General features: G+C 39.0%; 1 protein-coding gene across 1 annotated transcript in view; it reads right to left on the bottom strand.

Annotated features, from left to right (window-relative positions):
- si:dkey-91i10.2 (uncharacterized protein LOC555224 homolog) overlaps window positions 1-15,166 on the bottom strand; it is a 73,836-nt gene extending 58,670 nt beyond the window's left edge. The window contains exon 1 of the mRNA XM_040034801.1: window positions 14,819-15,166. The gene's annotated coding sequence lies outside the window, so the exon portion shown is untranslated. The remainder of the gene's footprint in view (window positions 1-14,818) is intronic.
- Between the last annotated feature and the right edge of the window lie 337 nt (window positions 15,167-15,503).

Raw genomic sequence — 15,503 nt, 5'->3', positions numbered from 1 at the left:
GTATACACACACACACACACACACACACACACACACACACACACACACACACACACACGTAGGAAAATATTTAGTATACACATCCAGAAATGTATACACTATTATATATTGTACATATATTTATTAGTTTCAGGTCGGCCATTCTTGTATTTTGCTCGTTTGTGTTGTTGTGTTTGGCACATCTCTGTTGCCTGTGGGGCTCGCACACAAGAATTTCACTCGCATGTGCTGTGCCAGTGTGCCTGCACATGTGATGTGACAATAAAAGTGTTTTGATTTTTGATTTTGATTTTTTAAATTAATCACTTCAGTAGATACAGTAAGCACGCAGTTGTTGACATACTGATGCTTCAGTGCAACATATCTGCAGATGGTGCAGTGGATCCAATCCATTTCCAAAACTGAAAACAAACCACAAGCTATGTTGGCTGGTTCGTACTTATCAAGGGAAGCTTAGCCTGAGAAACACAGATCAATGCTGTTCCTCTTCTCATGTGAAACAATTGCTCGTCGAGACTGTGCTGCGTGGGAGGCAAAAATAAAACAGATTAGCCATAAAAATTCAACTGCAGCAATCTTCACAGTAATAGTAGGAAGCTCGGGCGTACTTCAGAAACATCAGCATTTACACATCAATGAGAGGGGGCGCATTGAGACGTATTATGATGCAAAATATTCAGTGGAAAGGTCTTTTTTTTAATCTCAATGGTACTGAAATAGGCAGGAAAAAAGATAACAAGCAGTGGCTGTGAACTGTTGGAGGCAGTTAATCAGTATCAGGATGGGGTCTATGTCTGTAGTCAGACGTGACTATGACTGGTTACTGTAACATTAATTCATGACAGTGATGTATGCAAAGGCCTAAAGAGAGAGCAGGAAATCGGGGCCAAAATCTCATATCCCGATATTATGCATTTCATATTGCGATAACACTATATATCATGATACAGTGCATTTTCTGTAAATTGGGAGAATAGCTTATATAATGACCACACGGAAGGGATTATTTCTGTTTTAATTTTTAAATCAGCTGCTTGAGGCACATGTTGCTGTGAATAGTTTATATAAATAAAATTACATTTAATTAGATACTTGAAAATGAATGGTACTAATTTGTATGTATTTTTTTTCTTTTTAGTGAGAAAATCAGAGCAAATGTTGAATTGAAAAAGTTCAGATAAAACATTAATGTATAAAATAGAAGACACTTTTCAAAAACTAAATGATTAAAGGTCCAACATACTGTAATATGCTGCTTGCCTATAGCATTAATACAAAGTCTACAGTATATATTAAATATTAAAATATATAATGCTACCTTCATCAGCATTATATGAGACCAACTAAACTATAAAAGGCAGAAAAAAAACTGCTTAAAAAACACAACGATACAATGCATTTTGTAAGAGACAAAATGTAACCATGGACCTTTTCAAGCTTAAACTATAGCAGCAAACTAAGCCTCACCATAAATATGTACGCTATAACAAGTAAACAACTCACTTCAAGTTAGAATTATAGCATATGTAATATGTAATCTTGCATATTCAGCCTGAGAGCCAGCAAAACAAATGTTCGCTAAACTAGCACCTTGAAAATTTTAAAATCCCATATGACCTACCACGGGTTATTATTACAGAAAAATATGCTTATATTTAGATACTCATTGATGGCTACATGGAGACTGTGAACAAAAACAGTATTTTGGTCACAGCATTATACATAGTGACAAACACTAGATGATCCTCATGTGGAGCTTCCCTGAGCCTATCATTTCTCCTGCATGGTCATCAAGAAAAAAGCCTGCCTGCAAAACACGACTGCAAAGTCTCAATGCAATCTCAGATAAAGTGCACCATCCAACTCAAACAGGGCTGTGTAGTTGGGCTCGTCCACTTACTCATGCCAGTAGTAATGCCACAGTGTATTCTGAAATACCACAAAATGCGAAATGACAGACGTTTCATTTTATCATATGATATATATCATCGCATGGCGCAGTCGTAACAGGAAACAAACAAGGTTGCTGTATGACACACGGTAAAGCCCTTAGAATAGCATTACAGCTTAATGCTAGAATAACTAGATGCCACTGCCGGGGTGTACACATACCTCAGGTTTCCCATAAATGGCTCTCTTTAAACATAAAAATTTCAAAGGTTTTCTATCAGCCTCCACCAGCACCACTGTCAACAAATGACTGTGTGCACCTTGGAAATGTGGACGTTTTCCCCTTCTGCAGGAATCACCCCGGACACTGACACCATCACTCCTCCTGTGTCAGTGAGGCTTTTTCAAAAGCAGACATCTGGACTACCACCAGAAGGCGTACAGTTAAGTCTATACATGTTTGCACAATGACACAATCCAGCAGTCTATCCATTTTCTTCCATCCATGGTCCAATTCAGGGTCACTGTGTGCCTTTCCCAGTTATCCCGGGTTGAGAGTTGAGACACGCCTATGAGCAATTTAGAATCACCAATTACTCTAACTCACACATGTTTTTTTGGACTCTAGGAGGAAGCTGGTGTACCAGGACAGAACCCATAGAAAGGCCTCAGTTTTGACCCCAGGACCGTCTGCAGCAACATGCCTCGATTTTCATATGTATTTCTTATTTCTACAGCACCAAAACAGATGTGAGGTCATTTGAGAAGAAAAAGCCATTTCTGCTTTTTGAACTCAGTGCTTGCCAATAAGCACATACAATAAAAATGAGCTTTTCATGGAGAAGATTAGGATAAAAAAGAAAAAATCCCCCCAAATATCTCTTACTGGGATGATCTTGTGATTTATATGAAGGCCACATTCCAGGCAGGATTCTAGACAAACAGCAGAAAATAAAAGACCGCGTTCCCAACTGAAACACTCTCACATCCCAATCACTGCACTTACTATAATAATGATTGTAGCATATCTATGTTTGTATGGTCCCCATCTCCTCCTAGATAAGTGGCTTAATCTTGATGAAACCTTTCATAAAGAATGCCTAGGGCACTGTGAGTGTCTAAAAATATTTCATACAAATCCCACAAAATATGTTATTACATTTAACAGTTTAACTAAGCACTGGATGAAATGTCATAGTATATTGTGATACTCCATTCTGATGTATGATAATGTTCCCTAGTATCAGTAATTGTATAGGTGTTACATAAATGGGCCTCTTTAGCCTCCTAAAAAACATCTGATGAAAAAAAGTATAGACTTGAAACATAAAAATTCACTTGTGGTGTGTTGGTGAGCACACAAGAGAACACACAGCTTGCTGTACAGACATGACACAGTCCACTGGAGGTGTATCCAAAACATGATTTGACTGCCTGACGATGCTACACAAATTTTCAAAGCTTCAAATTCAAAATTGTAACACTAATAAAATAATGATATTTATAAAGAAGCTCCTTTAGCCAGATTTTAAACTACCACACAAGTAAAGACAATAAAGGAGTAGAATTAAATAGAGTACAGAAAAATGTGTGTATTCGATTATTTCATTTGTAACAATTCTTCTTGGCAGTTAATCTGGTGCTGTTGGAAAGCCTGTTTATTTTCCTTTAAATGGTGCCAAGGACCTGTCTGCAGTCTGACCTCAACTCCACTGAACACTTGATTGGTTTTGTTCTGCGTTCGTACCAGAGTGACGAATGCGACCACACTAGCTGACTTGTGACATGTGCTGGTAGAATAATGGGATGCTATCCCATGGCAGTGTATTACCAAGCTGGCGACAGTGCCAGGCCCGTTTGTTAAATGAATAAATTGCTAAATTGACAAGTTGTGTTTTTCTTCAGATTTCAATCACCCAATCCAATCAACGGCACCAAACTAGAGTTATTAACATATAAGCTGTTTGTCATTGGCAAACGATTTGGAAAGTTTTTCTACATACTTAACTCTGCTGCTTAACCGATTTTCCTTTTCAAATGTGGCACAATTTAAGGGGAAATAAATAGGCTTTGCAGCGGTATAAGATTTGTTGCCAAGAAACACTGTTACAACAAAGAAATCACCCAAACACAATTTTACTTTTTGTGGTTAGTTAATTTTTTATTTGATGTCAGTGCTATATGGGAACTGGTGCAACAACATAACCCAGGGATTGCAGGTTTCTCAGCACTCTGGTGGCTCTTTATTTCAAATCAAGGTCAGTTAAAAAAAAAAAAGCTGTGCTTGTACAAGGTTAAAAATATTAAGAACAAGAGGGACCGGTCAAGTCCATATTTATTGTCTTTGTTTAGTATTTTTACCGCTATCTTGATACTTTATTTTCTGCAGGTTAGGTTCTTGTAACGTTCAACAGGATAACATTTTTTTTTTAATGGCATTGTCCCTTATAGCAATTTACAGAAGACAGAGACAAATGGGGAGAAAGAGGAGGGTGGAAGGTGGAGAGCAGCAGTTTAATCCATATTTCACCAACCAAATTGCTAAAGGCGAAGTTGAAAATCAGCACAGAGTCTTTAGCCTCTTCAACCAGACACATTCCTCTGAGACCCGCTGATCAACTAACCAACGTCTCTGCACACACTGGCAGCCTGTTCAGCTGTTTTTAGGATAATCCGTCTTCTGGTAAAAATGTTGTCTGAATCCTAATAGTCCGGCGGTAGACACCAGACATAAACATGTGCACTGCAAACACACACAAAATACAAACACAAAAGCAGAATCCGTCTTCGAGCTGTCAGGTGGCAAAGAGGCAGCAGCGGCTTCGAGTCTCATTAGGATTCTGCATCTGGCTTCACACACACACACACACACACACACACACACACACACACACACACACACACACACACAGTGAAGTCTCCTCTGAGAGAATGTATATATGTTTATATAGCTGCTAAAATACTACTGTCTTCACTGTATGGATGGCAAATCTAACATGAGTAATACCTCACTAATAAAAATGGTCCTGGGCACAGATCTACTAAGTCACAATGCTATTTTTGTCTTTTCTATTTTTGTTTTTTGTGGAACAGACACTCATGGTTGATTTCTAGCGGGTTTCCCGCTGGGAAGGTTATTCCTGTCGACAGAATTCTTTAGAAATTTCTGGTTTCAAAGATCCGATCAGGTGAGAATATTCTGCATCGTAATGCATTGGGGCTGTGGAAAACATCCATCAAAACTTGTACAGTATATAACCTTTAAATGAATTTTGCTGCTATGAAACACTTCCAGGTAATTTTAATGTTTTTAGTAAATATGAAAAAAATAAACAATGTCTATGGAAGACTGAACCTCATGCCATATTTTTTCAGTAAGAGTGGGAATAAGTGGTGTGCTTTCTTACCTCTGACTTAGAGACCTGTTTGCGTGCACCGAGAACCTTATGTTGCTAGGTAAAAATGTGTATTCCCCAATCAGTGGCAAGTGGTTGCTAGAGGTTGCTGCAAGTTGCTGTGAAATCGATTGCCTGAGTCATGCAGACCTTGACCATGTCAACCACAAGTCGCTAGAGAAAAATGTATATGCCCTAACCAGCTGGCAAGCATTTGCTGCCAAATGGAATCAGTCGCAAAGAGGCTGCTGCACCAGAAACATCCTTGTGATTGCTTTAGTTACTTGGAAACTGCCACCGTTGCATGGAAGATGAAAATTTGTCTGCAAACACTTGCCAACTACTCCCTATGCGGTAGTGAAAAAAGTGCAAAGAAAATCTGAAACGGAGAATCTTCCACTTTAAAGTAACATTATGGCTTACTGCTGCAACCAACACATTTAAACACAGTTGGCAAGTGGTCATTGTCTTCTGTGCGAACGATGAGGGACTGCTACAATATGTTAGCAAACAATTTTTGGTGCAGCACTATATACCTCTTTGTGACCGATTTTTACCTGGCAACTGGCAGCAACCACTCGCCAACTGGTTGAGGAGTACAGATTTTTCATTAGTGAGCTGTGGTTGCCTGAAGGGGTCACTGGTCTGTAAGTCTCTGTAACCAGACTTTATCAATCTATTTCACAGTGAATGGCATCAACATCCAGTAAGTGTTTGAAACCGGAATATAGATAATTATTTTGGTTGCAAATGGTTTATATAATATATATAATTCCTTTAGTGACTAACATTATCCGAGGGGTTGCCGATTGGTCTCTAGGCCAGTGTGACTGGGGCCTAACTAACGAACTACAGGGTGGCAGATATTAATTTAAAAAATACTTAATATTGCAATTTACCTTGATTGATATTTTTTTTACGTAAAAATGTCCCAGAAAGTAACATTTTTACAGCAGTCTGCTGTAAAGTGGTTGACTTAAAGCAACCACATCTCCTCTTCTATGGGCACCAGGCTAGTACTTTGTCTCAATGAACCTTTGCCCTACTCCTAGTGAAAAAGACAGTAATTTAACACTGATGTAATGCACGGTGCTCGTTTTATCTTCAGTTGTGCTCAGTGTTTTTTCTTATCAGTGGGAGAAAAAGAGAGAGCAAACTGCTTGCAATAGAGAAAAAAAATGAAAATTTAGACAGAGGCAGAACAGATAGGATCACTGGAGCATGCAGTGAAGTGAAGGAAGAGCAAAAAAGAGGCACAGAAAATGAGAGCGGTGTTACAAATGGCTGCTGGTGAGGGGAAGGGAAAAAGGTTGGATGTGGAGAGTGAGCACAGCTGGAGCTCTGTGTGAAGCCTTACTCATGGTTACACCAGATGATGGGTGGAGAGGGCACGGACTGAGGGAGCATTTACGCTGCCACAGGCTGTCAGCAAGGTTATGCTTTTTAAAAAATGACTGCACTGAAAGGAACCTGCTGCTGCTGCTTGCTGAGGTAACTTGCAAGTAACCACCCTCATTCTTTGTTTGACTCACTCGAAACCTGCCTTATCATCACTTAACATGCAGAGCTGTGCAGCCAGGTTTCCAGCTAATATGAGAGACATGAGGGATGTATGAAATAACATTTTTACACACATTTTTATGGTGTATTTAAAGGCAGTATGAAGCGCTCAAAGTATAATATGGTCTTTTGCTAAAATGATTAAACACACCTTAAAATATGCTTCTTAAATACCTCTGTTGACTGGTTGTGTCACAGGATTGCAGCTTTTGTCCTTCAGTACGTTAATACTACCTGAATAATAAACCTGAATGGATTATAGAGGCTAATCCACATAATATTATTATTGGATTGATGCTATATTAGAGAGGATTACACCTTGCAGAGAGCACATAGACATTACAAATGAAAGGTGTAAGCAAAGAAATACACGCCTGAAGCAAGTTTGGGGCTTATTTCCTGTTTTCATTCTCCTGTGTGGAGTAATGCAAATGTACAGTAGTGTGCAAAACTCTTCAGTAAGCCCCTTATTTCTTTGTTTTACTTCCAAGAAGACAGACCTCTTTGTAATTTCTTTAAAATTGACATGTTATACAGCATTTGTCACAAATCTGTATTCAAATCGTTATGTATTTAAACGGTTATAACCTGTTATTGCAATGTAGTTATAGTAAAGTAACATATTTCTCCATCTAACATTCCATGTCTGCCTACATGATATCAGCACAAACACTGGCAGTAAGAAAAACAGATTTGAATCGCTTTATATAGCATTATTGTCACTTTCCCTATCAGATCAATCTACTGACCTTGAAATCTTGAAATGCTACTTCCTATATGTTAACATTAAATACCACAATTGTAAGCATCATATTTTCTAAACTTTAAGTTTTTTTGTCAATTTAACCAATAACTTTGAAGACCGTGGTGGATGTAAGCCAGATGTTAATGGATTGTTAACATGACATCACACCCCTATACCCATACAGAGGAGATCCATGCCTATATATCTAAATATAGCCACTTTGTTACTAACAGTCTGTTGCAAAAACACATCATTTGTTATCATTTCTTTAGTTAACTGTACAAAAAAATGCTAAAAGTAATATTGTTTGACAGGCATGAAAAAGTATTTTTGCACCAAGATGATTCCTTGTGATAGGCCAGAAACTATCTGTGTATGATGTGCAGCAGTGGTGTGCAGTGGCTTTTACAGAAAGACAAGCAGGGATGATGTTACCATTTTTTGCTGCCAGTCTTTTATTCTCTTATACATGCCGACTGCCTCCTACAGCTTGCTGCACTGATCCTGCATGTTTTTACCTTTCTGCACTCCTTCCTGCTGGAAGGATTGTAAAATATTATTTGATATATTATATCATCTAATGATTTTCTACTAGCTCGCAATGACGAGTGCTGGAGGAGCTTTTTCAGAACCATTACTTTAGCAAAAGTAGCAATAAAATATCATCAAAACGCCTCACTGCACATAATACAGTTTTATGTGTAGTGAGATTGTTTCTGCTCCAGATGTTTAAAGCTGAGCTCATGTTAAATACTTATATAATATGTTTAATCAACACTATAACATTCTATATAATCATATACTTTCAATGGCTATCATGTGAGTACCACTATCTCAAAGAAAAAAACGAATATGCTAATCAGCTCAGCCCTAAATTTCTTTTTTTTTAAGAAAAAAAATTGTTTGATTGGTAATGGCTCCATTTTCCAACATAACAATGATCCCAAACACACTGCCAGTGCAGTAAAAACATACTTGGATAAAACATAAGACACAGTGGAACACTGTCAGTCATGGATGGGCCTCTCCAGAGCCCGGGCCTCGACATTATTGAAGCAGTGTGGGATCAACTTGACAGAAAATGGAACAAAAGGCAGCCAACATCCAAAGGAGATATTAAAATTCAAGAAGGATTGTCTCAGAGAGTTCAAGCTGTGTTGAAGAATAAAGGGGATCATACCAAATATTGACTTCAAGCTAGAAATGTACAAAATTTCCTTATATACTGTTTTTACATGTATGTTTGCACATTTTAATAAATTGCTGGACCTATTTCCCATTTGCCAAGCAGAAAATACTAAAATGAGGGCGACCTCAAGACTTTTGCATAGTACTGTAGATCAACATGAATGACTTCAGTCTTTAACAGCTTGGCTACATTTAGAGTCTCTTTCCAAAGGCTCATTTTAAAACTTACATTATTATACATCCTAAAGGGTTGATCTGGATTTAGTGTTTTCAGGGGGGAGAAACATTTCGTCACTCATTCAAGTGACTTCTTCAGTCTTCAGTCTTCTTCCGTGGCTTTTACACCCCAAAACACACTGCACCAAAAATTGGACCACCCCAAGGATCGGGTCCCCCGACACAAATAGAGTAATATAGTGTACGCTGTGCCAGGAGGATTGCCAGGATTTACACATTGGGGAAACCAAACAACCTCTGGCGAAGCGGATGGCACAACTAGAAGAGCTCCCTCATCTGGCCAGGACTCTGCAGTCTATTTACACCTACAGGCCAGTGGACACTCTTTCAATGATGAGGATGTAACATCCTAGACAGGGAGGAACGCTGGTTTGAGCGGAGAGTCAAGGAGGCCATTTACGTGAAAAGGGAAAGACCATCTCTGAATCGAAGAGGAGGCCTAAGGGTACATCTGTCACCATCTTACAATGCTGTGATTGCAGCTATTCCCCAACTCTCTGTGAATGGTACTCATGGCCATTGATCAGTGGTCTTTGATCAATGGTTCTTGATCAATGGTCATGACAGTTTGCATATTAATGATCAAGGAACTGACCTCACAGCCCATTGTTCATTCAGTGGGTTAGTTTCAGTTATTGTGCAAATGTACTGTTTATAAGATTGAAACCTGCAGTCAGCTGAGACTGAAGAAGTCACTTGGATGAGTGACGAAACGTTTCTCCCACTGAAATCGCTACGTCCACATAAACGGGATCAACCTTTTGGGATTTACTTACCTGGATTATTGAGCATGCATCAAGACATTATTATACATCATTGTGCAAGATGACTACTACTGATGCACTTAATGTGATTTTGACTATTAAACATACATTTTGATAATTTAGTCTAAAAATCTATCTAAGTGTAAGTTTTTAGGTTTTGTCTGTAAAAGCATAAGTAAGTAACAATTACCTACCACTAGTTTAAAGTACAGTACTGAAATTGAAGCTGAAGATGAACCTCAGAAAATAGGAATCAACTCAAAACACCAAACAAAAATACACTACATGTAAACTATGCTGGAGTAAAAACATTTGAAGCCCAAGGCTGGGATTCTCATGGTCAGAATAAGTAAATGTTTGTGGAGAAGGAGACTGATAAACTATCAATGTCATTGGTTGCACTCTTTTTTTCTTTTTTAACAAACTGCTGAATGTGTGTCTGTCCATGCAAAAGCTTGTAAGAGTTGTGCTTTCTGTGGGCTTATTTGGAGAGATCTTGAAGCCAACAAGCCCACCCTTCTTCGTCAGACTTGACAGCACATAGACCCAAAGCACTTGTATTAGCATTTTTTCGAGTGACCTTCCTGCTCTTCAGTCTGCCTCTTATGTTTTCATTTTCACTCCAGCCTTCCTATTCCCTCAGAAAACGCAACTAATACCTCTGTATGACCCAACGTGAACTGCATCACTCAAAACTGCTCAACTGGAATAGTTCACTCTGACTTTGAACACTGAAAACTGCAAGAGTGTGCTGCAATATTTTGAGGGTGTGTGCATCCAGCTTTAAGAGGCTTGTTAACTGTTTTACTTCGGGCATTTCTCGATGGTTTCCTAGAAGCACATGACTGTTGCCACAGCTGCCACATTTTTAATTACTCCACTGGTAATTAGGGGTTGCCCATCGTTGGTATAGGAGATCCCGGACTGTCATCCATGCACAACGCCTTTGTTAGTGGTGTTGATGGCTAAAAGGGGGGAGCACTGGGAAAAAATGAATGCTCATTCACACTGTCAGTCAAGCTGCCTTCATGTGGCTGAGCATGCAGCTGTGACTGATGTTCTAACAGGACACAGGGGGATGCATTATAGTTTATCCTGAAGGCAGGACACAAAAACAAAGGAGGTTCTCGGGGGAGAAGAAGAGTTCACTCTATGAGGTTTGAGGCTGCTTGGCTGCCTCCAACATGTTCTTCTTATCATTGTTGTTTTTGCCTTGAATTCCAAAAACCAACATAACAAAGACAAAGACCTGATAAATGCATTCCGATCAAACCTGATATGTGGGTGAGCTTTTGCGGCGCATCATTTAGGATGTATTTTTTAAATTTTCCTCAGTTTTCTTTACAGGTGCCCCCTCTTGAATCAAGGCTGAATGCCTTCTACATGGCGCCAATAATGAAGCAGAAATGTTTTGTGTACGTTCATACAGACTCTTTTCTGTGTCGTGTTACGATAAAAATGGTAATTTCCTGAAAAAGAAATCCACCTCGGTGATAAGACATTTCTGTGGTGTAACGTAAATCATCTGTTCATTATCTATACTTGCTTACACTGTGAAGGTCATGGTGGCTGAAGCCTATCTAACCTTGGCCAGGATGCTGGGTATACTTTCGACAAATTACCGGGCTTTTACAGGACTGACACAGAGACCCATTTGCACACAGACTTTAACGATGCTCTACCAAAACATCAAAATCAACATCAAAATAAATAAGAACTCTCCAGCAATAAATTTGATTTAATAACTTGAACCGATTGTAAATGCGAGGCTTCTAGACCTCAACTGCTTTTCACAGCTTCCCTCAGCAGGTAAGTGCAGAAAGCCACAGGACCAAAGATACCAATATATTACTTTAATTCTGTATGTAAATCACACATTAAATATATTTAAACTGATGTTTAGTGCAGTGACCCATGTTCTCAGTATTCATTTTGTTCACCACATGTTGCACAAAATAGCCAATTTGAACAAGCGACAGTTTGAGAGCAATCTTTGGAATAACGTGGTTTTAATTTGTATGGGTTTTCTTAGTATGTATTTCGCTGTACAGCTGCTCCTTTTTTATACATGTATAGTTTTACGTAGCCTACCCAGCGACTACAATTTTTCAAAAATCTGACATGTTAACGTCTTTTTTTCCAAACTAAACTCTACTCACAAGCATCGTGCTTGTTAAAGAAATCAACTGGATGACAAAAATCTTTATTTCTACAAAGATTGTAAGCTAATCGTAAACAGTAATTATATGCAAGCTAACACTGCAGTGACACTGTTTTAATTTCCTGGTCATTATTTGTATATTGTACAAAAAACAGAAAAGGCTCATATCATAGAAACTAATCCTTTAATGACCACACTAATGATCATCACTAAGGAACAAAGTAATTGGAAGTCAATGGACTAAAAAAGTGCCTGATCTGAAGCAATGAGTAAATGGAAGGTAATTAAACTCTGTCCAGTCAGGCTGATCTTTCTCCAAAACAAAGCCAGTATTTTAAATGCCTGTCACAAGTATGCGCATTAGTATTAGAAGCCTAGGCCCTTTAGTATACCTTCCACGCATTTCTCCCAGCTTAGCCTGACAGACTCACCTAATATAATTGACTTTGTTTAGCTGGCTGTGCATATCTGTGTGTGTGTGCGTAGCTTGCATGAAGCTGTGAGAGTCTGTAGGTCCACCGCTTGGCCTTTCATCACATCACTGCACCGACTGAGTCCATGCAGAGATCAGATAGGGAGCAATAAAGCCAGACTCTGAGGAGGAAAATCTTTGAGACTCTTCAGTGTGAGACCTCTCGCAGAGCTGAGCGTTAGCCTATCAAGCAATAAACACCCTCAGAGCAAGTTTATCTTAAATTTGCTTAACATCTGTTGCCAACATCAGATGGGCATAAAGTCTTTACGAATGAAAGATTAGGCGCTGCAGCCAGAATCTTCGAATTTTAGTTCACAAGTTCAAATTCCCTAATGCAAAGCCGGTACTGAAACATCTACAATTAAATGTAATCTCCCTACCCGATGATTTACAGAGTGAAACTGCTTGATAGGTTCATTTAAGACGGCAGAGTCTCAATGAATGAAAATGAGAACGAAAATGGAAGAGACAGCAATAGTGAGGGTTTACTGGCAAAAGAAATCAATTTGCCAAGAATTTGATTTCTCTTAATGAGTAAATCCTTTCTGCCTAAAAACATACCCAAAGCTGTGCAAGCACTGCACTAAAAGGCTTCAGGGTGCAGTAACTCATGTCCAGTGGGAAATGCCTTTGATAGAGCACCAGTAACAATTCAGGTAGAGTCATGTGGCTCTTATATTGGTGGGAAAAAAACTAAAAACACCTCCTACTAAGTCCACAGTCCTAAAATATGTATGCACAGCAAGCCTGAGGTCTTTCATACTGTATCGTTGTGTCCTTGGGCAAGACCCTTTACCCTACCGCCTACTGGTGTTGGCCAGAGGGGCCGATGGCGCGATGTGGCAGCCTCGCTTCTGTCAGTCTGCCCCAGGGCAGCTGTGGCTACAACTGTAGCTGCCTCCACCAGTGTGTGAATGTGAGAGTGAATGAATAGTGGCATTGTAAAGCGCTTTGGGTGCCTTGAAAAGCGCTATATAAATCCAATCCATTATTATTATTATTATTATTATTTTCTATTCGTAGAAAACAAAGAAAACTGCTGCAAGAGTATAACAGTTTCATTAACATTATCTGATTGCAGTCTGGATTTTAGCCAGTATTCCCATCAATCCTAGAGGTATTTCCAGTCATGGCTTGGATGACTGCTGAGGCCCAGCCATCCCGAAAAATGCTGTACTAAAGGAGCCCCGAGGGTAAAACTGCGAGACTCCGCAGATTCCACAAGGGAAATAAGATATTACTGCACTGCTTTCCTATTTCATTTACTAAATGGCATCACAGAGAGAAAGCAGATAATGAAGACAAATACAATCACTGTTGTGTAGCTGCGTTGTTCTACACTCTCCCATCTTGGCTATATAACATATTCATTGCTCTGACTCTCCTCATCTGAAAATGTCCCAATTTGCCGTTAAACCAACAAGCACCATGTGCGAGTCAGTTTTTCACTACAAACACAAAAACTGCTCATTTTTGCAAAAAGTGCAATTTGTAAAATGAAATAATTTTTCGTTTATTCATAAAGGCTAAAATACAAAATATTTTCTAGTTATTGTGTTCTTGGAATGTAAGAACATATATATGACTAAATTTCATATCTTGGCTTTGCTGAAGCTATCAATATTTAAAATATGCTGAAATGGTCTAATTTCCATTTTTTATGTACACTTTACTTGAAGCTGAAATTTCATTCCCAAGCTTCAAAAGGCAATTAATTAAATAATAGATACAAGAATAGCTGCACTGGCTCTCTTCCACAGTGTGTCTTTGTCAGATGGCCCCGCCCCTCCCTGAGTCTGGTTCTACCGGAGAGTCCTTCCTGTTAAAAGGGAGTTTTTCATTCCCACTGTCGCCGGGTCATCTGTAGGTCGTCTGATTGTTGGGATTTTCTCTATATTATTGTAGGGTTCTTACTTTAAAGTATAAAGCACCCTGAGGCAACTGTTGTTGCAAGTAAAACATCAAGTAAGATGTTTTACTTGAGAATGAAAGAACTCTGAAGTTGTGATTTGCAGTTTTGTTAGTAATAAATTATTAATTAATCACTCAACGAGCAAAAGAAGTAAAAATATAAAGTAGTACTATGGTAATATGAACAGTCACGAAATTAAAAATGTAACCCTGTGTGTGGAAAAAATGCCTCCTAACACAAAGTACCCTATCCTGGGTTGCTTACAAAGAATACTACGTGTATAATTAATATAGTGATGGGGAAAGAAAGCTTCAAGCAGCTATGTGCAGGTCAGTCATACCAGCTGAGGACCAAAAGCACTCACAAATCACTGCAGGGATCGCTCCAGTGACTCTGAACCTGACTGCCTGGTGATGCAGCTGCCAGCATCAATCAGCTGTTACCGCTCTTCTAATTCAAACGACAAAATACATCCTAATCTTTTTACTTACTCAAAGTTACTCCCAGAACGTTTTCCCCTCCATCACATCAGAAGAAGACGTCTCGTTTTATACGTGGGCTCAGATTCACAGAGCAGGTTCAATCCTCGCAGCTCCTCACTATTAAGAATCTGATGCCGGTTGCACACAGACCGGCTCCCTCCAGGTGGATCGATAACGACACTAACGTAAAACCGCGTGCCACACGGCCGTTCGTTCGCTCTGTCCCTCCCTCGTGCTCTTTTGATGGATTTCTATCGAAGGATCCCGGATACGCGACCTCTTGCTTTTGCGGCTTTCTCCTTGGGAACTGTGTTGCCTTCAGGTGCTGCTCGTAAAAACGCCTCCTTCACCTTACAACTTTATGATTACACAGTAGTAATCCAATGCACTTCATGTTTCTAAAATAATAATAATAATAATAACAACAACAACAATAATAATAATGATGTCACTGTTTTGCCATTAAAAGTTGATTATTTACAATCTGTTTTTTATTTCTAAACTTCAAAGAGCAAATACGTTTTTATATTTGCAAACCTGGTAAATGTTAAAAATCTATGGAGTTTGCAGCTGATAAGTCAAAAATAAAGATCATAAAATATCTAATGCATTATGTAATATGTGATGTGTTACAGTGACAGGTGAAATCGGGTTTAGAGCCAGCTGGTATTCATCAACAACATGTGTGAAATTG

The sequence above is a fragment of the Simochromis diagramma genome, unplaced genomic scaffold (assembly GCF_900408965.1).
Source record: "Simochromis diagramma unplaced genomic scaffold, fSimDia1.1 OVJJ01000091.1, whole genome shotgun sequence".
NCBI classification, from domain to species: Eukaryota; Metazoa; Chordata; class Actinopteri; order Cichliformes; family Cichlidae; genus Simochromis; species Simochromis diagramma.
This window is presented reverse-complemented; position numbering and strand designations above follow the sequence as displayed.